We start from the raw sequence: 26,667 nt of genomic DNA, 5'->3' as shown, positions 1-26,667 counted from the left end.
GCGTGTAAAGAAAAAAATTCATTACGGAGCACTGAAATTTGCAATAAAGATAGGCTTCTGAGGCATTCAATTTTATTTCTACGGGTATATTATTCGAAAAGAAGGTTTAACATTCTTTTATAATTAATAGCATAATTTATTCATAAAATTTTAATTTAAATCTATTCGTATAAAATATCAAAGATGAATTCGGCAAAAAATTTATTAATTTATTATTAATTTTCGAACTTTCAAACATCAAAAGTAATGAGTCGTTAGGCGTTGCCTAATCTTGCTTATACATAGGTATGCCATTGAGCAGATCCGAAGTAATGTTAACCAATGCTAACTCGGGTTACAGAAAATTCGAATAAAATGCCATTTTAGACTAAGGATATGTGTATAAAATATTTGACTTATTTACATGTTACGGTATCACTGGGAAGAGGAATAAGATTATATTTGCCATCTAAAAGTTTTATAGATTTGTATTTTTTTTTTAAATATCAAATGTTGTTTTCTATGTTGCTTTCAAAAATATATGGCATGTCAAGATTTGAAACGGCAAATATTACTAAATTAAGGTAATAGGGTATAAACAAAATATAAAATACACTGGCGAGAAAAATTTTGAAAGGAAAACTGTAAAAACTCGTGTAATTCGAAGGATTTTGCATCTAAGAACATGGAACTTGCACACAATCTTTATTTTGACATGCCTGACATATTTCCAAAATGCAGAATTTTCAGTATCGTCTTCTTAGAAACTGCAATGCTTCCGACTCATGCCTATAAATTTAAAATTTTGAAAAACATGTTTCTATTTTTTAAAATATATAACAAAATATTAATTAATCTCTTGACATACGAATAAAATTCTAAGCTAATGGGCTTAAAAATTATAGGAACCAAACTTTTCACTGTAAAAGCAAACACTGTAAATCTATATAATAACTTTATAACTCAAATTCGTTTTGAAGCGACTGTTAATTTCGTGACGGTGGAGATGCGTTAAAATCTGCTTTAACATTAATAATAAATGATGCATTCTAGACGTAATTATATGTCAAAGGATTAATAATTCTAAATATGCAACTTTGCAACGAATCATGAGATTTAATTTAGAGTCAGGAAGTTAAAGCAAAATGCGTTGCGCAGTGTCGATATTTGTTCTTTCAATGTTCGAAGACGATACATGTTTTCAATTACGGCATCGGTTGACGAAGTATTTTATATTAGTTAAACGAACTTCTTTTCCTCTCACAAAGTGCTAAATTGGGCGAATTTAAATGGGTCTCTAGTTACATGCGGTCGCTTTATAGCATGTAACTGAAAGAGTGTTTACACTGTGCTTACATTTAGTTAAGATTGGCTTTGGCGTATTTCTTTCAAAGTTTTTATGGTAAAGTATTACATATTAAAATTAAGTACAATATCTTTTATAGAAATTTGAAACACAACTGAAATAAAACAGAGGGGCTTTTCACGTTTTCCAGCTACTCAATTAGTTAGTTAATTGTTTACGATATGAAGAAACTATTCTTTTGGTATGATTAGTTCTTTGATACAGCAAGAAAGAATGCGTGGAAAATAAAAATGGATTCAGCAATTTCAGTGTGTTATTAGTACCTATTTTAAAATATGGAAAATCTAGTAATAATCTTGGTCAAAGTCCGTTTCCGGTATGTCTCAATCTCGATTGAAATCATTCATAATTCTAGCCGCAGTGAAACGAAGCTTCAGATAAACTCTAATACTTAGAGTGCAGCTGAATCCCAATAATTAACAGAAATTTCTGTTGTGGAAGAGCGGTTAAAAGCCACTGAACACTGGTAGTTCGCGTCCCGGAGAATGGGGTGGCTGCGTAGGCGTTTTCGTGGTTTTTCCTATGTGTAACATGGATACAAGCCAATTTTCCTTAAAAAGGCTTCGACGGGGCATCCTTCCCTTTCCGTGCAATGGGTAAGGCGAAACACGTAATAAGTTAAAAAAAAAAAAAAAAAAGAAAAGAAAAAAAAAAATATTTCGCAATTGGTAAAACTGCTATTTTTACTAGATATTGAATGAATGCCTCAGTTAAATTGGGAAAATTTGAACAGATGAGAAAGAAAATCATCCTTGTCATAATGCGATCTTTCGAGAAGAGGAATTTTTATGAGCTATAATACTCAGCTGGTGAAAGTCGCTTCAAATGCATTAGAAAGGAAAATAAAAATGCAGTTTGATCGTAATATGAAGACTACTGATCAATATGCTTACTTTTCTCTTAACCTCAATATTACACTTTGTTTCTTTTTTTAACATCAAAAAAGTTTTTTTTTAAATTTATTATTGATTGCTTCATTTTTATTTAATTTCGTTGATATTTTAATTTACTATTTATTTATTTATCATTAATGTAACTTATTTCGTAAATACTTTTAGCCCTTTATTTTATACTTAATTTTAATTATTCATTATTAGCCCAAAGAGCGTTAGTCCAGAAGTGCTATTAATTTCGTTTTGGCAGTTTGTGTCGTATCACTATATACTTTTCAAATTGTTGTCACCAAATATTATCGCCCTGTATTATATTTAAAGAAATTAAATAATGAAGATTCTGCATAAACGTATGTTTCTCTGTTCGTGATAAAACAACGGTACCTAGAGCCATCAAATTTTGAATAATGTAATCCTCCACCCGAAGTTGGGCATTTAGAAGCTCAAATTTGGAATTTGGAAACTATTTTATTATATATTTCATATTTTGTAAAACTTTAATAAGTTTTTTATTAAGAAATTCAATGATTTCAAAGCGAGCAATGGCAACATTGTACAAAAAAAGAAAATTTTTATTTCCAATACGCGAGACTGTGTATCTTAAATTCTAAAAGTATGCTCTTTTAAAATTATTTTGTGATATTGCTGTTGAATTGAATTTTATGGTTTAAGTGCGAAGAACATAATATTTAATAAATAAAAGTAACACACAAAACGCTAAAAAAAAAAAAAAAAAAAAAAAAAAAAAAAAAAAAAAAAAAAAAAAAACCTCTCTTTGGGCGTAACATAAAATCTGAAAACTTTCAGATTTTGTTCCTTATTTATTATCATTTTATTCATTGATTTTTAGTTCATTGTTACTGATTTCCAACATTTCTAATTTCATAAATTAAGCATTGGCAATGATATTAGAACTTTTCACGTACGAGTGATCAAGAAAAGATCTTCAGTTAAACAAGTAAATGGAAACATTTATAAAAACTTGATAAATATGGGGTAAAAATTAAACAACATTTTAATTTGACAGATAAATTATACAAATCTTTTTTTCTTAAACGAAAAACCGCCCTTTAGAGACCTTGATGAGTCTATTGACACCACAAACAAATGCCATTGTATAAAACCGACAAATTTAAATAAGAGAAAGAAATAAGCGCACTTTAAAATGGCTATTTCTTACTGCTCAAAATGATCTTACACATTCAGTTCAAAAGTCATAAAAAAAGAGACAGCAATATTTGTTTATTTCAATTGAAATGTCAGCCAGTGCACAAAAACGTTATTTTTTCCCTCCGAAGCGAAATGTATGTAGAAAAATGTGAAATTACTTAACTCTAAGGTGAAAATCTAATATGTCCAACAAAATATGAAAGAAAGAATTGTCGCTGAAGAAAAAAAATGATGCAATCTCTGTTGAAGCAAAACTGGAATAATAGTTAATATAAAATTCTCTGTTAATGATGAATTCGTCTCTGTCAATGAAGATATTTTTGCAGTTAACTGTAGACTCGAAAAAAGAGGTACAAAGAAATGGACAATTTTCTGGAATTGACCCGATATGTGAAGAAGGTCTCAGCTTATCCTTCCATTGATGACGCTCGGATCGTCCTTCTACAAACAACATCGCAGTTCAGCCAATTCTACACTCATGCTATGATGGGAACTTATCATGGAATTGTATGCAGTTTTTTTTTTTTTTTTTTTTTTTTTTTTTTGCTTATTACGTGCTCCGCCCTTAGCCGCTACACGGAAAAGGAGGGATGCCCCGTGGAAGTCTTTTTAAGGAAAACTGGCTCGTATCCACGTTACATATGGGGAAAAACACGAAAACGCCCTTGCAGCAAGCCCTTTCGCCAGGACTCGAACCCCGGATCGAACTACCAGTGTTCAGCGGCTTTTACTGCTCGGCCGCTGGTGGGCCTATGTATGCAGATTGGAGCACAAAATTTTCATAAGCAAATCAATGGAATCCCATTTCCGAAGTGTTATAACTGGCCGCAGCTTTGTTTTTAGAGCCTGCCGCCATATTACAGACTCGTCTAGCCAAAAAATAATGGTGCTATGCCTTAATAAAAGTTGGATGGAGGAAAAGTTTTCAAAGATTGCTCCCGATCGCAGCTTAAGAACTGATAACATAAAAAGGAAAACAAACCTTTAAGAGCTAGTTACAGATCGAAAAATTTACACAATTGGCATTTCCGAATTGTGGTCAAGCGTCTTCGGATTGCAATCTCCAATAGTTTGTTGATGCTATTAGAGGTCTTAATTTATACCAAACTCTTCGAATAGCAGACAAAATTGTATTCTAGTGTATTCCACGAAAGTACACAGAAAGCAGCAAAAGAGATCATCGATATGTACTCGTATAATGTGTCTATAGCACGAGAGACAGCACTGAGACTATTGAAGTATCCAAAGTACGGGAAATCCGTAACTGTGGATTAAAAAGGCTGGAACTGCAATAGTTAAGGAATTTACCTAGACAGGAGCAAAAATCATGCGAAAGAATATAAATTACTGAAAACGGAAAACTACCGTGTTGATGTTATACAGATAACTTCAGTTCAGAGCAGAAATCACGGACTAGAAAGAAGTATGTGACACAGGCTTTCTTGTTACATGATTGCCCACTGGTGCTAATTTAACAGTTTTGCAAACTGAAGTAACCTCACACATGGACAGCAGTTTCCGGTATTCAGCTCTATCCTTGATGCTACACACTCTGAAGTAAGAAAAGATGTTAAAGCATAGAAAAAGGAATGTGCACGTCAAGATTACATTCTGTGTATGTAAGTATTCAGTACGTGCCGCTCAGGGGCGTAGCTAGAGAGGGGCAAGGGGGCGCATCTGTCCCTGGGCGCAGAATCGAAGGGGCGCCAAACTGATGTTACGACATTTTAGAATTAAATGTTTTCCATCCTTGGCAAGCAGTAGGGGGCGCGAAATCTTCATTTGTCCCTGGGCACTGAAAACCCTAGCTACGACTCTGTTGCCGCTGATATAAACCGATTCATGCATCCTCGGACTTCACTTTTTTAAAAAATACGGATTTTGTCTGGATGTCAAAAACACTGAATTGCGCTCTTCTCGTGAAGAGATACGGATGTTTGGAGTGGTTGAAAAGGAACTGTGTTGCTACAGGATGATGGTTTATGAAAATATTACTATTCTCTCTCGAACAACGAGCTCTAGAAGTACTCAGGAAATTAACTATAAGCTATGTGTAGAAATTATTCATTTTCCTAAGAAAAACATGCATTCGAAGGAATTTTTAATGACAATTGCAATATTGTACTTAAGAAAGAAAACTCGTCCAATAAAATGATCCAACTTATGTATAGGCTACATACTTCAATCAGAGAAGAAATGCCTTCCTGTATCGTGTGAAGTTCTCTCAATGAAAAGCAGTTTCCGGTTGGATTAAAATTTTTAATTGCAGATTTATAATTGAATGTTAAAGAAATGCGACCTGCGGATCACTTCATAAAGATAATTAAATTGCTGCAAATAAGAGCTGCAGGTCATTTAATAGAAAATTTTTCAACGACATCTAAGGATGTTAGTCTCACGAATATGACACAGCACCGGACCGATACAGGAAGCTATCCATCTATTAAACAACACCTTCGACATCTTCCTCTCGGCGAAATGAGAGAAGTCAGAAAACTTATGAAGGAGAGCGGGACTATGACATTACTGAACCTTATTGTCCTTGGGTATTGCTTATCGTGTTAGTTCGCAATAAGGACGACTCCACACGGTTTTTTTCAAGGTTAGTAGACAAACCTTGGGTTTTGTATAGTAACCCTGAGTTTTATGTCGACTGAAAAAGTTTAAATGACTTTACGGAGAGAGACAGTTACCTTTTATCTAGATGCGAAGACGCCATAAACAGGTTGGTAGAAAATAAATGGTTTTTCAACTCTGGATTTGAAGAATGGTTACTGATAACTGAAGATATATCCTAATGATTGTGAAAAGACCGCATTTACTGCAGGTCAAGACTTCGAAAATTTAAAATAATGGCTTTCGAAGTGTGAAGTGCTGAAGCTACATCTCAACGCTTAAATATCGACAGTTTTGAAAGGACTGTCATATGAAGACTGCCTCATGTTTTCAAAATGTAAATTTTTTAGCCGGGAAAATGGCTGCTTTGGTCAGATTCCTCAGCAGAAGTTGTTCAAAAAAAATCAAGTATATTTGTGACTGGTATCGTTAACGCGTTCATCAGTTAAGAAATGTTCGTCTCCATGGAAGTTTTATAAAAGGAGTTTTTGAAATCTCGAGATCTACTTGACCTAAAAGAAGAAAAACAAAAATTTCATTGACAAACAAATCTTACGTTTTGTATTGATTTAAATCTGTTTTGGACCGCAGCTCATTCTTGCGGCCCGCAGTAAAGTTAAAACTTGTTATTTATTACCAAAACTATCAATGATATTTCTTAGCAATAATAACCGGGCAGTTTTGATATTTTCACACATTTTTCTGACAATAAACTATACACAGACATGCAGAGCTCATACAGATTTTCTAGAAGACAATTTTAAGAACATTAATATTTTAGTATCTATAATTTTATTATATTTCTTTCGGGCTTTTTTTGCTGAAAGATTGTTTACAAATGCAATCTGAAATAAATATCTTTTGAAATAATTCGTGTACACCATTCCAGAAAGTTACCGTAATATTGCCTAAATAAAACACATTTTGTAATCCCTTATCAACTCACACATTAAACTAGCCCTCATATATACAAAAATGCGTCCTATTGGTGTTTAAATAATATGAAATCAAATTAATTTACATAACGACGTGAGCAAATGGCGTTCAACAGTAGTTTCCAAAGTGCGGTCGCGAGATTCTTCATTATTAAACAGCAGTTTCGAAACTCACTTTTCGTTCATAACACTTTTGAGTCCGAATCACTTTTCAAATTGTTCCCACCAAATGTTATTATGATGTAAAATTAAAAAAATAAATAATGAAAAATTTGTATGCATGTATGTAGTTCTTCACATTGTGGAAAATGACGATTCCTAAAATCGCTGAATTTCTAATGCGCGTAGTCTTCCAGCAAAACAATAGGCACCTCGAAGCCCGAATTTTTAATTTTAAATTTGATTTTGATTTATTCCATATTTTGTGAAAGTTTAACAGGGATATGAAAGCGAGAAATGGCAACACTGTTCTAAATAATGTATTTTCATCTCTAGCGCACTAGACTTTTGCTCTTCGGCAAAATGTAAGATATTTATCTTTCAATTTTAATTCACGAATTGAAAGCAATGGGTTTCCACAATCTCATTATCTCCACGCACGAGGGGTTTGCCATTCAGCAAAGCGTAAGGTATTAAAATTTTAAATTTATTCGTTTCCTTACTGAATAGCAAACCCAGTGATTGAAAACAATAAACTCAGTTCTTGAGAAAAAAATTTCTAATGTTTAATTCGATTGATTTAAATAAAAATGCATTTAAATCAGAAGATGTCTACTTAGAAATATCAAATATTTTTCTGAAATGACACTCACTCGCTCATTAAAATCATTATATACTTTCTTCCTTTTTATGATAACCTTTTAGGAGACTGGCTGCTCTGGCGGTTTTTTTCAAAGAAATATTATACCGAATATAAGAAAATATGGCAACCCCTAACACTCTACCGGCAGTTCTAATGACATGCTGGTTATAAATATTTTGTGATTTTGCTCTTGAAACTTTTTTAGGGTATTTTAGTGTTTTTTACGCCAAATGAGATGCGTTATGATATTTTAATTTGTTACTAGTCTGAAACGGCACTCGAAAACTTGTTTCGAAACGCCATTTCACTTTGAATCATTATAAACGGTGTATCACTTTTCAAATTGTTGCTACCAAATATTATCGTCCTGTATTATAGTTAAAGAAACTAAATAATGAAGAATCTGTATGAATGTATGTATGTTTCTCACATTGCGGAAAAACAGCGGTATGTAGAGTCATCAAATTTTGAATACCATAGTTTTCCACCTGAACATATGCATCTGGAAGTCCGAATTTAGAATCTCGAATCTATTTTATTGTCTATTTCATATTTTGTAAAACTTTAACGAATTTGTCATTAAAAACTCAACGATTTCAAAGCGATCAGTGGTAGCACTCTACGGAAGGAAAAAAAAAAGATCATTTTTATGTAGAGCTCGCGAGACTGTCTATCGGAAATTCTCAAGGTATGCTGTTTTTAAGTATGTGTTTAATAAATAAAGTAAACACACAAAACGTTAATGATAAAAAGACAGGAAACATTTTGTAAAGCCATCCTAGCAAGAAAACTGAACGCTGATAGGATTAACTGAGAAAAGATTGAAAGAAACAGACAAACGTATGCCAACACTTAATGCTGCATCAGAAACTCTAAATATATACTTCAATCGAACAGAAAAAAACAATTAGTTGAAGTAAGTGTAACAGCAGGCTGGTAGACTGCAAGCTCAGCGACAGCGTAAAATTTCTTAATAAATTCTTTTGAACGACCATTAAAATCTAAAACCCTTCAAACTTTTATTTTATTTTTAACTTTTATCATTATTTTAAGTTACATTTATTTATCCCTTTACATTTTATTTATTTTTAATTATTATCCCAAAAGTGATGTTAGTCTCGAATGAGATACTAGTCTCGAAACGGCATTTTGCGTTGAATCACTTGTAGAGACATTAGGTATTTTTTGGAAGCAGGAAAGATGAAAAATTAATAATTGCCTTCGCCGGGAATCAAACCACGGACCTCTGGAATACTGGCCAGCGTGCAGAACCACTACACTACGAAGGCACGCTAGAAAGGCGGGAGAAATACCTTATACACTAAACGGTGCATCACTTTTCAAATTCTCGTTCCAAATACTATCACTCTGTATTATATTTAAAGAAATTAAATAATGAAGAGTCTGCATGTATGTATGCATGTTTCTCGTATTTTGAAAAAAAAAAAAAAAAAACAATGGTACGTAGAGTCATCAAAGTTTGTTTAACGCAGTCCTTTATCAGAACATGGCCACTGAAAGCCCGAATTTTGAATTTTAAATTTGCTTTATTATCTGTTTTATATTTTGTAAAACTTTTAACTAATTTTCGATTAAAGATTTCAAAACGAGCTGTGGCAATATTGTATGAAAAAAAAATTTTTACCTGTAGCGCACAAGACCATATATCGGAAATTCTAGATATGCTGCTTTTAAATATTTTGCGAGTCTGTTGGCGAATCGAATTTTATATAGCGTAAGTTCGAAGAATATGATATCTGCTTTTAAAACTGAACATTGATAATGATAAATTGAGAAAAGATTGAATAAAAATAGAGAAACGTATGACAACACTTAACACTTCATCGGGAATTCTAAACATTTTCTGCTTTTTATAACAAATCCTTTTGGACGATCGTTAAAATCTGAACTCATTCAGATTTTATTTTATTTATTATTTTATTTATTTCCTTTCTTTTCCCTTCCATAAGAGACTTCCATAAAGCTATGAATTAAGCTCCGAAAATAAACGAATATTTTTGCTCTGGAATCGAGTTTATAGTAATCAAATAAGCCGCGAAAAATTACTTTTTTGTAACGCTGATATAAAAATTTAAAAATTCTTTCATGTTTACCTTGAGGTTAAACCATTTCAAACTACTAAGAACGTTAAACACAAACAATGCAAAGCGCATTTAAAGAGCGCAGCTTCATACGGAGCTCTCATGGCTTCGAAGTAAACTCTGAACTGAACAATTGAGGACTAATGCTCTCTCTGATCTTATAAAGTATCCCCGGGACGCCCAGAAATTTCAGTATTTTCCATTTCTTAAAACTACTGGAACGCATGTACGGTTAGAGTTACATATAAGGGAGGATACAGTTAAATTTACACTGGAAATTAGACCAATAACAGTTATGAGCTTAATGTATGAGCTTAGAGCGCAGCCCGGTTCACCTTGCAAAACAAAGTTTGCTTTATGACCCTATAGGAGCTACGCCAGTACAATAACAATTACAAAGGGGCCGGACCAAAATGTAAATAACCGCCAAGTTTAACGATTTTAGGCAGTTTCTCGCCAAATTTGACAATAAAAAGTAGTCGCCAAGATTACCGTCAGCTTGCAAATTTGACGAGAAAGCCATTTACCTATAAAACTTGTCCCTGTAATCTTTTTTTCCGGTGGAGCTTCGGTTCTTTTTCTTTGGAGGGGTTTGAGAGCTTCGGTTTTTTTTTTTTTTCGGGGGGGGCTCTTTTCTTCTTTTTTTTTCTTCTTTTTCGTTTTATTAAAAATATGCGATAGCCGTATCCTGCTTATGACATTTTCATTTAAAAAACAAGTATCATTGTTTTCCATAAAACTCTTACTACGCGTCATACAAGTTTATTCTTGTTGTAAACAAAATTGGACTTCTAGTATCTATGAACACTTAACAACATAGTTGTGACCATCTGATTAACTTTCATCAATAAACGATTCGAATATGGTTTATACAATAATGGCCCGTATCCGCGAGTAATACGCTCTAAGATCTACGGCGATTACGTGAAAATGAGGATGTATGCTATATGTTGAACTATATGTAACGCGATAACTTACATACACACTGTGAAATTCAGTTCATAATACGCTCTAAGAGTAATACGCTCTAAGATCTACGGCGATTACGTGAAAATGAGGATATATGCTATATGTTGAACTATATGTAACGCGATAACTTACATACACACTGTGAAATTCGGTTCAGAAATTAAGAGCAGTAAGATACTAAATAAGGTAATAATAAAGGGTAATATATACTAATCTGTATATATTTGCAATGCACTTTCTTTCTCGCATATACAAAAATAAGAGATTTTGACATGATCCTCAAAAAATATTAATAGTATCACACTCTACCCGTGCTGTGTAATATGATGCAGAGTTTCAGAGAATATCATAAGAATATAAATCATGCTTTTGCATTAAAACGTTGCATACAGAATAAAACACTGGTCTGGTTTGCATATGCATACACATGATAACGATATTAATGCTATGGATTGTTCGAGAAGAAGGGGTTAGAGGTTGAATTTCACCATGTTACGGTCTGTTATGTTTTTGAGTACGATAAATAGCAGATATCGAACCAGCGATACTTCTGGTGCATGATTATATATTATTTTTCTATAGCTTAAAAGTCTAGCATTCTTAAGAAACATAAACTACCGACTTTAAACAGGTTGTAGAAGAATTATCTTCTTATCTTGTGATTACAAAAAGAAAAGTCAGAAGACGTATGTATAAGACCCTTTTATTTGAAGACAAAGAAATAACACTGACCCAACTTGGGTTTACACAAGTCAACATTTCTGGCCTAACTTAAATACATAATGTTGAACTAAAATCAAATGTAATAGAATACCTTAGCTGCTCACAGGATAAATTAACGCGCAAGAAAGCTCTGGTGTGTAGAAAACCGGCGAGACCAGCCCAATGGCGAGAAACCTACAACGCTACAGAAACAAATCGCTATTAAGTCAAGGTACTAATGTGGCCTCAAGTAGTCAGAACAAGCTCTAAAAGCAATATGCAAAACCTTCGCTTAAATAGTACTTCTTTCTCCCTCAATATGAATAAACACTCGCAATCTTATTTACATTCTGGCATGAAAAGTGTGGGTGAAAAGAGAGTGACAGAAAAGTATTTAAACATAAAATTAATTATTAATTAAAAATAAATAGATAGATCCTCACAAGCTATATATATATATTTATGACTCCAAAAGGCAAAAGGCTTGAGAAACTGATAGAAAATGTAAGCTAATTTTAGAAAAACTGTCTAATAGAGACTTTACCCTTTTTTGCCCCATGCAGCCTTTTCATCATTGCTAAATCATTCCAAATTCAAAAATATATGCATTTACTTAAATTTAGATTATTTTTTGATTGGTTATTCAAATAAAACAAGAAAAAAAATATGGAAAATGTTGTCAAACACCAAATCTTAAAAAAAAAAAAAAAAAAAAAAAAAAAAAAAAAAAAAAAAAAAAAAAAATCTGAAATGTTTCAGATTTTAAATTACGTCCAAAGGGGCGTTTTTTTAACTTTTTGTGTGTTACCTTTCTTTATTAAATATCATGTTCCTCGCACTTAAACCATAAGATCCAGTGCAACAGCAATATCGCAAAATAGTTTTAAAACGAGCATGTCTTTAGAATTTCCGATACAGAGACTCACGCGCTGGAGATAAAAATGTTTTTTCTGCACAACGTTGCCATTGCTCGCTTTGAAATCCTTGAGTTTGTTAATCAAAAATTCGTCAAAGTTTTAAAAAATAGGAAATCGATCATAAAACAAATTCAAATTTCCAATTTGGTCTTCCACATGCTCATATTCGTTGGAGGATTACGTTATTCAAAATTCGATGACTCTATGTACCGTTGTTTTATCACAATACGAGAAATATACATACTTTTATGCAGATTTTTCATTATTTAATTTCTTCAAATATAATGCAGGACTCTAACATTTTGTGGCAACAGTTTGAAAAGTGAACCGACATTTATGAGTCCGACGCAAAATGCCAAAACGAAACTAATACTCCTTCGGGATTCAAATCCCTTTGGACTAATAAAAGTAGTTTTTTATATTCATAAAGTAAATCTAAATCCTTAACAGGTAAACAAAAGGCTGACAACATTTCCCCTTGAAACTATGAAATCCCCCTCCCAAGGGGATAGCCCTGGTTTAGTGTTTTCTGATGCGATCCGCCTTCATTATTAAGATCCCAAAGTACGAGGACTCCAGTTATAACCGGATTGAGAAATAATTTCAAAGCTTAATACTAACCACACTGGCAAGGGATACTAGAAATCTTGCATAAATGCAGCTCAGATTTAATGTCTGCAAGGATTAAAGCGGAATAATTTTTGTTTGCGATGAAAGAAGGATCATGTTCCTCTTTTCGTCGAAACATATCAATCATATTTTCATTAAAATGACCCAAAACTAATGGTTAAATTTTGCAGTTAATCAACTTGGAGGGCATTTCTTGTAGCTGTGTATTTAAATAGTTCGATATTTGTAAGAAAAAGACTAAATGTTCAAAATTGTTTATGAATCTGTTTGCTGCAACAGGAAGTCTCAGGCAACAACAAGTCTTGTCTTAGCGGGTTATAATTTCCAGGGTTTATGTTGTGGATGCAGAGTCAAGGAAGGGAGTGTTTGTCGTTCAATCGTATCCCAAACCATCTGGACAGTTTTCGTTCGTTGGTTAGATAGAATCAAAACGTCAGCAGGAATCATGCCCACAGGCGCGCACACACACATCCCTGCAGACACAAGTTCCCAACATCACGCACATTATGGGCGCTACCCCTTTGTCGCGGTCTAACCGTTACGTTCAAAAAGCCTATCCTAGTTATATCGACGGAATATTTATTCCTTTGGACCCTTTTGTCAGCGGCAGTTTGTTTCCAAGGTTACCCCCCTGCAAGTAAAAAGAAAAGGAACCATAGAAGAGACCGGGAGGGGGGAAATTTTTATTTTATTATTTAAAAAAGTAGAGCTTGGGCTGAAAGGGTTAAGTAAAGGAAGGGTTCAATAGGAGTTGGATCGTTCAGGAAGCGAGAAATAAAAAAATGAAAAAAGGAAAAAAGCGAACACAATGGGGGAGGGGGGATCGCATACACATCCATGACCTTGAGTTGGTCCCCTGTCAAAAGATAGAGGTGTTCGGCGTTTGTCTTATAACCTTCTGTGTGTCGCTCTTTAACGGATTTCCGAATCCTTTCCTGTTTGACGTTATAACTAATGCAATAACATGCACTAATTAAAGATATTGCCATGGATAAGATAAACAGAGATTATCTGTTACGTAACAGCTATCCGTTTGGGAAGTCTTATTTATCTCCTTCGACGAAATATTCGATTGCAATTTTTAATTGGTCACTGGAATAACATTTAGAGCGGAGACCAAACGATATGACACTTAATAGATTATATACAGGAAACACCGCTGAAATATCTTTCATTGATGCCTGAAGGCCTGGGATTTTTTTTGCTTGAAACTTATTATTAACATGAAAAATTTACCAAACTATTATTTAACGCAGTGCTTCTTTTCTGCTTGGTACTCAGAGAAGCAGTCATTTTTATATGCACAGACCTTATAAAATTACATTTGCTACTGATCTTGTTTTGGGGCTAAATAGACTTACTTGATAACTCATTTTATGGTTCTTTGGATTCAGTACCTGAATTATTTCTACAAACAAATATTTTCTCATATTTCCAATTCTTTTTCCTTCCTTTTACGCAATGGAAGTTCACAAGCATGTGTGGATATTGGCAACCACAGGAAAAATATGCATGAAAATATGCAGAAATAAGAATATGTATTAAGAGTCTGATTGTCTAAGATATTAATCACGAATCACTGCAAGACCGCTTGATTCTACTTTTCGCAATATAAAGAATGTATATAATGTAGAGAATTTATTAACTCTTATTACTTATGAATGGATTATTTCATATTTAAATGTTAAACAACTCGTAGCTTTAATTAGTTCTTTAAAGCATAAACCTTTTACTTTATCTTATGATATTAAAATCCAAAATTCGATAACGAATAATATTAGAGCTATTCTCGAACCCGAAATAAATACAAAAGAACGCACGAACTAAAAAACAAACTAAGAGAATTTTCTTTCCCTTTACAGAAGTTTATAGAATTTTTACATTAAGTAAACCCGTGTCATTAATCAGACTGATCCAATTACGTCTTTCGATGCACCAACACACTGAAGAAGATGTACCAGAAGATAAAAATTCTCCTTTAATTTTAAATTTTGCACTACTGTTTTTACATTTTTTGCCCTTGTTGATAACTAAATTTCAATAGAGTGTACATTTTATTTTTTAGCAATGGTTTATTGCTTTTGCAGAGTATTTTATTTAATACCAATTCATTATTATAATCTGAATATGCACTGAATTATATTACAGATACACTGTTGCGCTGCGGTGTTAATAGAAAACTCCTTGAATAACTACACCAGGTGACTAGAAAGAAAAAAAAAACTTTACTTCAGCTTGAGATGAGAAGCAGTTTTTCCGGTGAAAATAACAGCAATAAATAGTTCAAAAAGAACACAGAGATAAACGCAATCACAAAAATCGCTTGCAGAACAAGTTTAGGGTAAAGCATTAATCGCCGATCGGAAAGTTCAGTATGTGACAGCGTAAAACAGATTAACAGTCTTGACTCTACTAGCCTACAACAGCTCACAAACACATATTTATAACTTCACTCGAGGCTAAAAGAACCATCCAGAAAAATTACTAGAAACGTTTTTTTGAAAATTATCAGAATATCAGTAATTTGGCGAGTAATCCCCAGATGCGTTAAGTGATTCTTGACAATGTTTATGGTTTTACTTGACCGTTTCAAGGTTAATCTTTGCCTACGGATACTGGAATTATCAAAAAACTCTACAGAATAATACAGAAAATAAAAATACACAAGCACAGTAAGAAGATACAAACTCAAGATTAAAAAAAAAAAAATACACAAAACGTAATCATAAAATTACCCTAAAAATGGAACAAATTAGTAAGTATAAAAGAATAAAAACAAATGCAAAACAAATTTTTTTTTTTTTAAAATACAGCAAAACAAAAATGCACATAGCCACAAATAGTTACATAATTTCTAACATATGTATAAAATGCAATGATATGTGATCTAATCCTTTTGCTACCTCTCTTATTATAGAACTAAAATATGCTTGTCATTAACGATGATGCTAAAATAAAGGACATGTCTCCTGTGTTATGATACTGATTGGATCACTTTCATTATTATTGATTTCGCAATAATAATGAACTGTCACGAATTTACAGTTTATAAATTATATCACTTTTATTGTATAAAGAACCAACTTTGAGATGAAATAACGTTCGCCCAAAAGGGTTTGTTACGGTTTACGCTCTCGCTGAGCTCGCAGTCTACCAGTCTCAAGGTTCTTTACCAGTCCACTCTTCTATTAGCTATTTTTTTTCTTTTTTTCTTTTGTGTGTGTGTGTGTGTGGGTCTTTTTAGCTTTATTATTAAGCATAGTTTTCTTCGTACTTACGCCATATACAATTCAAGAGAAAAATAAATCAAAAATTTAAAAAAGCAGCATATGTTTAGAATTCCCTATGCAGTGCCAAGTGTCCCTCCCTATTTTTTTCAGTCTTTTCTCAGTTCATCGTATCAGTGTTGAGTTTTCATACTAAGACGGCTTGCAAAACTTTTGTTTTAAATCCTTTTAATATTAATATTTATTAAACATTAAGTTATTAGCGTTTACTCCACATAAATTTGATTCAACATCAAAATAATAAAATATTTAAAAACAGCATATCTTAAGAATTTCCGATAGACAGTCTCGCGCACTGGAGATAAAAATAGGTTTTAACATGTACAGTGTTGCAACAGCTCGCTTTCAAGTCTTTCAGTTTGTTAATCAAAGATGCATTAAAGTATTCTAAAATAGAAAATAAATAATAAAGAATTCTATGAAAATACTGATTGTTTCTAATTAAATAGGTACGAATTAAATGCATTTTTATTATTTAAATCAATTCGATTCAAAATTAAGAAACTCTGGAATATTCTTAAGAACTGCATCTGTGACTTCAACTAGCTTAGTTTGCTAATTCATAAGAGAAGGATTGAATTTAAAAGATAAATATCGCACATTTAGCCGAATGGCAACAGACTCGAATGAAAAGTGGAACCATCATTCGTCGCAAAATTCCATTTCGACACTATAATCCCTTTTGGGCTAAAATTAAGATACCTACGGCGCGGAAAAGTTATGCTTACTAATTAAAGAAATGGGCGATTGAGACAAGAAGCTAAATGAAATTGCAAATATCACTGATCCTCACTATTCTTAACACGTGACCTATTTTATTTGGGACGCACTAACTACAACACAGCGATATATCACATTCGGAATTGGTAAAAGCAAATTTTTCCATTTATTTTCGAAGAAAAGACATTTCTCAATTAGCCGAAAAACTATTATGGACTTCTTTAATGCTTTTAGGATTTAGTTATTGATAACAGAATAATTACGTCAAAGGAACACTATTTATGTGCAAAACTAAGAGAATTTGCACATTATGCCAAATTTCTGAAAAACTAATGAATAGATTTTAATGAAATTTGGTGTGAATATGCATTTATAACAGCGAAAGAAGTCATTTTATGTACGCATGATTATTAGTGCAGGGATGTTCAAAACCTGCGCTGTGTTATGAAACTGAAAATGATTCTAATATGAGGAAAGACACCCTCTCACAGCCAGACAAGTCATATAGCGTGACGTTATACACGATAGGAGGCAGTTAAAGAGTCCCTGTTCAAGTGGCCAATATCCTCACTTACCAGGTTACCGTAGATTCTGGTAGCACAGGTTTAAACAGGAGGATTCTTAGAAAAAAGAGCTCCGCCTGAAGCGAAGTCCCGCCTAGCTACGGAAACAATGTTGTAGCTACGCGGGATTTTTTCAAACCTCACCGATAATGTCTCGGCTGGATCTCAGTCCCGGGTAGAGACAACCAATCAGACGAAATTTCTGCTTCTGAAGCCTCACATGATCTCAATCTGAGCGATAATCGATTAGTGTTTGACGTTCAAATCTTTGTAGTAAGTGAAAATGGTAATAACCTAGCTGCGTGGTTTTTTTTTTTTTTTTTTTTTTTTTTTTTTGATTTCTGCAGGTTCTGAGAATTGTTCCTTTCGACGTCAAGTCCCGCGTAGCTGAAACGTAATATGATTGGAACTTAACAGGAGCCCAGGACCAATTGTGCTCCTGAAAAATCTAACAGAGGGCTCTAAGTTGTCGCCTCTATACATCATAGCAGTCAGGAAGTCTGTCAAACACATGCAGATGTGTGCGGCCATCCAACATAATGTCTGCCCAAACCATTACACCTCCACCACCGTAATGATCCAACAATACTCATTCGTCATTGTGGATCTTGGTAAACCTTGTCCAGGTCTTCTCGATATGGATCCAATGTTCTAACACTGTTTCCACAAATTGCAGACGACAGTGAGCGTTACAATAAACTATATAGCCACTTGCGCTTGTGATTGGCTGCCTTCCATCTACCAATAATTCTCCACCTCATTCTGTCATCCATAACTCGTAGCTACTCATTTTACTGATACTTTAAAAATTTACCAAACTCTTGAGAGAAACACGGTGAATTCCGTGAAAAATACGAGCACACAAATCGCTGAAAACTACTCATGAGCTTATATTCCCTGTAGAGTTACAGCTCCACAAGCACACACGGATATGCTTACGTATACGTTTCTGAATATTTGCAAAATTCTTCGGATGCTTAATTAGTAACTTATCGTAAAAATTAACATAATTTGCAAATTCTCTTAATTTGGCACATGATTGGAATTGATTGGTAACATTAAGGTTTGCTTAATACATAAATCCAGATCGGGGTCAACAGCATGGGTTTACAAAGAGATATTTTTGTAGTAACGCTGCTTTTTAGCTTTAGCTTCTACCAATCTAAGCACAATCTTCATACAAATTCATTAGAAATGCTTCTTGATTCGAAATTAATATGAAACATTAAAGCAAAGTCCTGTGGTCACATGCTGCAGGGCATTTTAAAATGAATCTTTAGCAGAATTCGAAAAACAGTCATTTCTCTCAGAAGATTTTATTTCATATATAATAAATACCAACTTATTTGTACTTGCTAAAATTTGGGTACAATCGCAGATACTTTAAACAAGTAAAAACATTTCATAGTTTAAAGTCATGATTTTGTCTGGAATATTCTAAACAGCTTCTGTTAATTTCCAGAAAATATATCAGTAAAACCACAGTTGTTTTCCATGTCAATAAAACATTCTGAGCTAAGTATGTTAAAAATTTATCTCTGAAAATAAGTCACTGATATGCCTTTCTTTGACCTTGCCTCTGTGCCTTTCTTTTCCTTCTCTTTAATGGTCTTTGTGTTGTCAAATTTAAACCCTTACCAGGCTTATATAAAATTATTACCTTACCAGTTCTATTTAAAATTCCTTTGGTTTTGCCCACTGTACATTCCGAAGCCCCATGGATTTTGCTAGAATAGTGGATTTATTTGTAATAGTTCAATTCATGAGAATGAGAGATAAAAAAAGTTTTTAATTGCATAAAAATGTTACACATGCACTGCGTTAAACAGTTTTCCTCTCATCCATTCTTGTAGTTTCTAGAAGGCCAACAAATATTCAAAATCAAAATGCTCAGATGAAAATCTGTGATGATCAACGATTTTACTTATACCATGTGATAAGTTGGTTCAATAGCCGTCACGGCAGCATATAAGCGAGCTGTACATTGCTAGAACAACCACTTGAAATTCACCAATGACAAATCAGTTAAGCATCAATATTAACTCCGCCTGATGATGTCACTTTGCAGGAAGTTTTCATTTTATAATGGGCAGAAAATATTTCAAAGCAGCTGGTCAAAAATGATTCAGTTTACGTACGGCAGGATGCACAATAAAATTATTTATCTAAAAAGTGAGTCATGATGCCTGTCATGAATTGAGTTTTTTTTTTTTTTTTTTTTTTTTTTTTTTTTTTTTTTGTAGGGATTAAAATAACTCTGGTAATGTCTGAATGTAAACAAATTCAGGCCTTGAGACATCATCATTTTGGCGGAATGAATAGTGAAGCTTATCTAGGCTGCCATTGGCTAAATGCAAACCGTTGTTCTAACAGTGTATAGTTTGCTTATATGCGTTACAGAAAGCTTCCATAGTAAAGCTATACAAAATCTAGCAGCGAGTTATGGTAACTGTTTTAACCAGCAAGAAGAATGCGTGGAAATGTAAGAGTATTAAATATTTTTATTCTTGACTATTTTGGTTACTAAGCTCTTTGGAACTTAATACCTCTGCAAATTTCGTTGGATCTTACTAAAATAAACTAGTTATTTTAATATTTGTATTGAAAGGTCAATTAATTTCGATAATTTCAGAGTTGAGTGTGTGTGATTATGGCAAAGCCTCGAGGGCTATCTGCCTAAGGGAAGGGATGCCTTCGCGGAGGACAATTTCAGAGTTGAAGCTATTTACTTTAGAAGAACTGAATTAAGTTTTACTTATTTTTTATCTCCTTTCTCAAACTCAGAGTATCTTTAAATTGTTGCTCTTTCTCTCAATCGAAGATCTTATAATCTTACAATCGAATCTTTCTTTAAATCGTTGACTTATTCTACGGCGTTTTCTCCATTGTTTGAACAACACAGGCCAAATGATTATTTTTATCAAATCAACGAAATATCAATCTTCTCTAAAAGTTGAACGAAAAAGACATTATCTTGCAATGAATCCCTGAATACTGTACATGGTAATGAGATGGCAAGCAATGTAAATTGTGGTCATAATTGACTATCTGACTGCTTATTCATTGCCTAGGCCCTCATATGGCTTCCTATAGGGGTTGCCTTAAATTTCCATAAAAAAAATAAATAAATAAAAAATAAAACTTAAAAAAAAAAAAAAAAAAAAAAAAAAAAAAAAAAAAAACCGTTTTCAAAAGTCCTCCGTAAAACCATGAGTAAGCTATGCACAGGCTGTTGAACTCAATCGCAGTGATCGCACACTCCAGAATGCTCCAGAAAATGTGTCAAAAAATAACAATTCTCAATCTGATAAATCATGCTCAGGTAACAATACAGATAATCCTGCTAATCGTTCAGATATTTCAGAACTACTCAGTGTAATTAAAGAAGTGCAAGACATTTGGTTTTCAAACTGGCAAAGTTATTCAAATATACAAGAGCAAGATTCCGGAGCTTAAAATATGTAACAACTTATTAGATAAGATACAAATCTTACACCTCATTCTTGAGATATCCCAGCTTTCAAATTCAAATTAATCGCACATTACTCACAACACCACAAATTAATATGTAACTCCCAACTGCTACTCTCTTCTTTGATTCGTTATACAAAACACCTGCATTCCACCTACCGTGCATCCTCTCTTTCAATTTTTGTTTTTACTTACTACTGATTTACATCTTACTAATAATTATTTTGGTCACTAATTTACTAGTTTATTAGTTACACTAACTGGTTTTCGGTAATTAATGTTTGTATTTAAAATCATTGCTTGCTTTACCTAGTAATATCGCTGGCTTACTTTTTCTTACTGTGTACTCCGCACTTACTGACTGCAGTTATTACAAACATCCGCTCTTTCGGAGCATATTGACATTTCTTCCTACCTACTTCGTATGCACTTTGCTTATCCACGAACTTTTGCTCGTACTTAGTACTAATCTGATTGGCTAGCATCACAAGTAGCGGTATTGTGTCGTATTCGAGACTTACATATTATGTCAATAATTGTTTTATCCTATTTGACTTTACGCTGTGATATGTCATTTCGTACTTTCGCAACAATAGCGTAATCGAAAATCGTCAATGATGTTATCCTGGGATTGCGCTGACTCGCGGGTGCCCGATTTCTACGGACCAAGCCAGATCCAAGCGATTTCTACGGACAACGTAAATGTAGCAAAATTTGCCCATCCCGCGATATACGTGGGCTTGCGTATTTTCCTCTATTAAAAGAGTATAAGGTATGTCTCCCGCCTTCTTAGCATACCTTCGTGGTGTAGCGGTCAGCACGCTCGACGCGTATTCGAGAGGTCCGTGGTTCGAGTCCCGGCGAGGGCATTGCTCATTTTTCATCTCTCCTGCCTCGAAATAACCTAATGACGCTCGCTGTTTAAGTATTTAACCGTCAGTAATACATTTTGTGCAGTGTTTAGATTTTCAATTACCTTTTTCTTTCCAATGGGATTGATTGTTCTCAAAATTTAATATATTTGCGAAAGGTTGGCGAAATGGTATGTAGATTTTAAATATGAAATAAAAAATAAGCAGCTTCTTCACATGCTATCATTTTTTTAAGGTTGCTTAACTCCTTCTAGACCGCGGGAAACATTCCTCCCGTCCATTTTATTATTTTACTGTGCTTGAGCTAAAATTCTTTTCTTATCACTTCTATTAATCAACAACTGGCAAAGGTTTGCAGAAATAGGGTAAAAAATCGATCGCTGCTAATAACATTGAATAAAGATAGTGCTGATAAATCGTATTGCAGCTTATCTGTGCAATATTATGTTGCACCAAAGAAGTTTCTTATTCTCGAATCGCCTACAGCAGTTTTCTTATTATAATAACTATGAATTCGTTTCTTTTCTTTTTTTTTTTTTTCTTTGTTTTTTTGAAAATCATTATGGAATATAAAGAATAATATACTGATATTGATATATAACAGTGAAACTGCCATTCAGATTGCAGACATTTTATTAACAATCATATCAAATTATTTATAATAATTTGATGTCCAGGTAAATAATATATATTATTACAATTTGAGAAGATAAATTAAAAATACCATTTGATTATCAATAATTTATCAGTTTCTGGGGGCACCGTGCATTTTCTTTCTTTCTTCCGCTTCAGAAAATACTTTCGTGAGCGTTTTAAGTTGTTTTAAACAACATAATATTTTTTTTTTTTTATTTTCTTTACAAAGTAAATAATAAATTACATTCACTCGTTTCAGGTTTTACCGCCCAATCGGGGTAGTGGTTAATGACGCTGACTTCCGTACCGAAGCGCCTGAGTTCGAGTAAAGGAGAAGGCATGGATCTTTGTAAATGTACAGTGTCTGTGTGACATGGGGGGCACTCTAAATATGCTGCGAGCCGAAAGTCCTTTCAAGAGGTTGGTGGTAATGGAAGAGTGATGGGTTACCTTCATATCCGTCCCCTGGAGCGCTGTCCTTCAAAATTACTGACAGAAATGAGCAAAGTCGTACTGTCACTTGTATAGTGCCCAAGGTTCTTGCCAACGATAGACGCAAACTTACCTCCTTGCTGCGATGAATTTCTATTCTTGCTCTGATATCAGACGAGTGAGGTGAGTCACAACAACAACAATTTTCAGGTGTGCTTAAAAATGCCTTACGAAGGATTTGTTAAGTTCAAGAATTTAGGTTATGGGAATATGGCGGAACAGGCAAGGGCTTTCTGCCTAAAAAGAGGGATGCCTTCGAGGAAAGCTTTAGAAGCAGAACTGGCTCGCACGTATTCACGTTACAGATGGAGAACCCCAAGCCATACAGCCACTCCGTTCTCCTGGAATCGAATCCAAGTTAAACTCCCAGTATTCAGAGGTCTTACCACTCTGCCACTGGTGGGGCAGACAAGATTACCACAGAGGCAAGTGGTGGAAACCAAGCAAATGTATACTGAAACGTATTGCCCGCCTCACCAGTAAGAGTCGAATAAAAACAACAGCTAGCTGAAAGCTTCTGTTAGCAGGTTTATTTTTAGGTTTGGTCACCAGTTTGCAGATAACAAAATGTTTGATATTTTTTAACCAAATTTGTACAATCTGTTAATGCATGAATAAATTTTAAGTAATTACTTTTTTTCAAAACTCAAACGTTGTTCCATAGTTTTTTTTTTTGGTAACATACGGAAAGGCAGCCGTAGTAGTTAAAATGTGGCAGAAGCCAACGCTTGTAGCTTACGAATTACGACGTGTCGAAAGCACCATTTATGAGATAAAAATGCTTTCATATGTAGAAGACAAACATATTTTTAATTCATGGAAGTTTCAATTCATGGAAGTAAGGAAGTTGCATGTGCAGTTTTCATGTAAATTATATTTGTCAGCAAAATTTCAAGAACAAGTTAAAAATTTAAGTTACTTCTATCATGCCAAACAAATTGGCGTGGTCGAGGCTATATTTCTAAAATTTCCGATTTTTTTATTTATTCAATTATGGAAATGACTAACGTTCTAAGAGGAATAATGTTTTTGTAAAGGACCTATTAAGTGAAATTGAATCGTATTTATGTTACACGTGACAAAAATCATGGCACCTTGCATACAGGAAATTGCCAATTTTCAGAGGCTTTTCCCTCTCGACCATCTGCGAACGAATTTGACCTCAATGCGAACTTGAGGCCTTGATAGTGGTTAATGATTCTAACTGCCGTAACGAAGGTCCTGAGTTCGAATCCTGAAGAAAGTATGTTTGTAAATGTATAGTGTCTGCGCGGCATGACAGCACGCCTAATATACGCCAAGCCGGAAATCCTATCGAGAGGTTAGTAGAAGAGGAGTGGGGGACCCTCGGATCTGTCTCTCCGGGGTGCTCAAATTGAGAGAGGAACTGAGCTAAAGTCGGGCCGGTGGTGCTCAAGGCTCATGGCAACGACAGACACGCATTTGACTCCTTGCTACTACGCATGCCATGGGCTTGTGCTGACTATAGTCAGGTATGATAGATTGGTAACAACAGCATGCCAACATGATGAGTAGTAACCCCGGGCACCCAGGAGCTCAAAGGATGCCGCCATGACGTAAGAGAACAATGGATGACGCAAGGGGGCGTGGCCTCCGCCATCTTGGATTTCACCGGAAGTGGCGACAAAAGCGCCATCTTGGATCACGTGATAACCGGAAGTGACGTATATGGATGGGATGACGTAATCGTGTTGAGTTTCGTTTTTGTGGTGTGGCAAAGATCTTTTCAAAGTTTTTATTTTTTGTGGCAACGACACTATTTTTTATGTTTGTGGCAACAATCGCTTGAACCACGTGACATCAACTTTATTATTTTCCTTATTTACCAATTATTTTCCTTTATTATTTTAGTTATTTACTCATTTTAATAAGTATTTTAATTATTTAGTGCGACATTATTTTAATTATTACCTTTAATTAATTTTTATTGAATTTAGTATCCTTTTCCATGAATTTTAAAAATAATTCCACAGCCAAGATTCGAACGCGCTACCTCTGGGATGGGAGTCTAGCGATTTACCGCTCGGCTAAGACCTTCATGTTATGAAATCTGTTATTTTTCCGTTGGCAGCGAAAATCACAATGACGTCAATAGGCTGAGGGGAAACTGGCAAACGTCATCTCTTTCACGTTGCAGCATGCCGAAACCGCTTCACGCTTTCTACATCTGCCCTGGCGAACGTATACAATCTTAACAACCAATCAGCATTTCGCTAACAATATCTAATCTTATTTCAGCCAATGTTTTCATTTTTCATCTTATTCTTACATTTTTTAAAGTTATTAGTTAATTTATTAATTTTTGATTTAATATGTCTTTCCTTTTACAAACATAAATTTTATTTTTAACTTTCGCAAATTGACGTTTACTTCCACAAAAGTGAATTTACATTTTCTTTTTACTTTTTATCTTGCAAAGTTTTTTTTTCTTTTAATTTAATCCTAAAAGTTTTTTTTGGGGGGGGTTGAAACTTTTTTTTTACAAAAGTAATATCTATTTTTACAAATTTAATTTTTCCTTTCCGCTTTTTATTTTAAAAATGTTGTTACTACATTTTTAACTTTACTTTTTTACAAAAGTAATATTTAGTTTCATAAGTTTAATTTTTTTTTTTTTAGTTTTTTGTTTACACAAAAGCAGTTTTTTGTTTTTACCCTTATGCATTTTACTTCCAAAAGTAATTTTTTCCCCCTTTCCTTTAATTTTTCTTTGTTACATTTTTATTTTACCCTTAACTTTTTCCCCTTGTTTTAAATACAACATCATGTTACACTTCCATTTCTCCAAAAGTAAACTTACCTACATTTCTCTGTCTTTGAAATTTTAAGCTGGAATTTACATGCATATAACTTCACTAGATAATATTTTCTGTAAATTTAAGCCAATATACACAATGCTCATTCTATATAGTTTAACTGGAATACTACATTTCTTACTATTTTACTACTAAGTTGGAGATACTCAGATATGTTCCTTCTAATGCATTGTACTAACTATTAATGACTGTTTTCACTTTTTGGCCAACTATACAAAACTTTGTTGAATCCCTTTTACACGTCTTACTTTTATTCAAAAGATTCACCAAACTATGTCTGACAAATGTAATTTTTACACTTTCCATTTACACATTTACCCTTATATTTAACTTATAAAACATATTCATGCTGTATTTCTGATTCCTTTTTCCCATAATAAATACAGACTTACACGTGTTTCTTTATTATAAGACTTACTAACTTTAAACAAATCTTATAAGGAGCAATAAATTTTCATGGTATGAAGCCCACTCAAACCAATGCATGGAGCATTTCTGCCCAGTTAAGTTTAGATACGTACCAATAGTACTTCATTTCGTCTTATTTTACTCTACAGACATTTATACATATATATTCAGAACACTCTTTTATTCAGTAAGATTCATTTATACTACTAACACAAATTTTGCTAAATATCTTTATTTTCTTGCACACATCCTACTTAAATCACCAAACATACACCGAACCTTGATTTTTCTTTCATGTGA

General features: G+C 33.6%; 1 long non-coding RNA gene across 2 annotated transcripts in view; it reads left to right on the top strand.

Annotated features, from left to right (window-relative positions):
• LOC118184113 (uncharacterized) overlaps positions 1 to 23,766 on the top strand; it is a 147,536-nt gene extending 123,770 nt beyond the window's left edge. For both annotated transcript variants that reach the window (XR_004757354.2, XR_004757355.2), the window contains exon 3: positions 22,890 to 23,766. This is a non-coding gene — a long non-coding RNA (uncharacterized LOC118184113). The remainder of the gene's footprint in view (positions 1 to 22,889) is intronic.
• The last annotated feature ends 2,901 nt before the right edge of the window (positions 23,767 to 26,667 follow it).

The sequence above is a fragment of the Stegodyphus dumicola genome, chromosome 7, assembly GCF_044657685.1.
Source record: "Stegodyphus dumicola isolate Sdum_Otavi_A_Nest chromosome 7, ASM4465768v1".
In the NCBI taxonomy this organism is placed as follows: Eukaryota; Metazoa; Arthropoda; class Arachnida; order Araneae; family Eresidae; genus Stegodyphus; species Stegodyphus dumicola.
This window is presented reverse-complemented; position numbering and strand designations above follow the sequence as displayed.